Source organism: Mesoplodon densirostris, chromosome 1 (genome assembly GCF_025265405.1).
Source record: "Mesoplodon densirostris isolate mMesDen1 chromosome 1, mMesDen1 primary haplotype, whole genome shotgun sequence".
NCBI lineage: Eukaryota > Metazoa > Chordata > Mammalia > Artiodactyla > Ziphiidae > Mesoplodon > Mesoplodon densirostris.
The window spans coordinates 229,857,572-229,859,752 of NC_082661.1; the positions used below are offsets into that span (position 1 = coordinate 229,857,572).

A 2,181-nucleotide genomic window follows, 5' to 3' on the forward strand; every position below is an offset into this window, starting at 1 on the left:
TCTAAATAAAATGCACGTTGTTCGTTTATAATTCAGATGGTTTAAGCTATTTATGATACATCTGGGTGTTCCATTTAATCTTATTAAGTTACAGTTATAGTTTTATTCATTACACGAAACCAATTATTTTCCACGTATCGTGTATTGAGGGTCCTTTATCGAGGGGTAGAAGTGATATCACTTCACTTAAAATCGATTATTGTTCAGATGTGGATTAACCTTACATTGTTGGAATCTTCCTGGTGGTGTCCGGCTGTGCTAAGCACTGTTTGTGACAAAATAAGTATGGATGTACCATTTTACAGAAAGGGGAGCCTTTATTACCCAGGAAATGACATGGCTTAAATGCTTTGGCCTAATTAGCTGTGAAAAAGGACATAGCCCAGGTCAAGTTTGCAGAAAAGCCAATTCATATATGTACAGGCTTCTCTCTCCAACCTCACCACCCCAGCCTCGCTCGACTCACCATCATCTCTCTCTGACTTGAAATGTTGTGACAGTCTGTTAGCCCCTTTCCACCTTTGATCTCTCCAGTTGTCCACAATACATCCAAAGTGAACCTTTAAAAATATTGTACCTCAGCCTGTATGTAAATTTTCAATGGTTTCCACTGCACAAGGGATAAACCTAAGCTCCCATAAGGACTTACACAATCTTGCCCCTGTGTATCCCATCTTTATGTTCAACTACGCTCATCTTCCTTTTTCCCCTCAGATGGGCCACCCTCTTTTTCATCCCAGAGCCTTCACATATGTTCTGTCCTAAGACTGGAACACTCTTCCCCATTCTCCATCTGGCTAACCACCCCTCATGCTTCCTGTCTCAGCATTAATACTGTTTTCCTCAGAGAAGCTTTGCCTGACCTCCCCAGCCTAGGCCAGGTCATTCTATTACATGTGCTCCTTGCATATTTTGCTTCTTCTATATACCAAGTCACATACTTTAATATTTATTTGTGCTGTCTGTGACCCCCAGTTGGTTGTAAGTCTTATGAAAGGCAAGTCCGGGTGTATCTTGCCCATCATTCTTTCCCTAGTGTCTGCCAGAGTTCCTATCACATGACAAGCACTAAATACACCGGGTGAAGGAGCAAACGAGATCTGCATTTCCAACAACCCAGATTTGTTTCCATCCCAAGGTGTCTGCCTCAGGTAGAGCACATAGAATACTTTCAATGCATTCATTTGCTGAGAGGAGAGAGAGAGAATCCCTTCTGCATCCCCAGGTAGAATTGTTCTGGATGGGCTCCAGATCGCAGCACCATGGTAGGGATGGAAGTAGCAAGCTTGCAAACCTTCTACGTGCAGAGCGGTGCCGGCCATTGTCCCCCATGAAAACAATGTGATGCTCAGTATTCACCACCTTTTCAGCCGCTGTAAGCAGAAGAGTTGTGGTGCTTTTTAGTTAAGGTGGAATCTGGCTGAAGGGCAGAATGTAGTTGGAAAAAAGAGAAGAATTACTAGTATGTTGTATGAAATAAAGGAGACAATATCTTTCATTCTCTACTTACCTGACACCACTTTCTTTGCAGCAAGTCTCTTATTATCCTCCCCTGATGTGCAATTGCACAGCTTCTTCACACTTGTTACCAGGCCCTCATGCTTTATTCTGAAACAATGACATCCAAAATCTGTGCTTCTAACCTAAGTGTCCACCAACAGATGAATGGATAAAGAAGATGTGGTACATGTATACAATGGAATATTACTCGGCCATAAAGAGAGAATGAAATCATGCTATTTGCAGGAACATGGATGGTCCTAGAGATATTCACACTAAGTGAAGTAAGTCAGAGGAAGACAAATATCATATGATAGCACTTACATGTGGAATCTAAAAAAAAATGATACAAATGAACTTATTTACAAAACAGAAATAGACCCGCAGACATAGAAAACAAACTTACGGTTATGAAAGGGAGAAAGGGGGAGGGGTAAATTAGGAGTTTGGGATTAACAGATACAAACTACGATATATAAAATAGATAACCAACAAAGACCTACTGTATAGCACAGAGAACTCTACTCAATATTTTTTAATAACCTATAGGGAAAAGAATCTGAAAAAGGATACATACATATATATATGTATGTATAACTGAATCACCTTGCTGTACACCTGAAACAAATACAACACTGTAAATCGACTATACTTCAATTTTTAAAAAAGTCTGTGCTTCTC

General features: G+C 40.3%; 1 pseudogene; it reads left to right on the forward strand.

The window, feature by feature from the left end:
• Nucleotides 1–600: 600 nt before the first annotated feature.
• On the forward strand, nucleotides 601–1,345 carry LOC132489264 (uncharacterized; annotated as a pseudogene).
• Nucleotides 1,346–2,181: the final 836 nt, after the last annotated feature.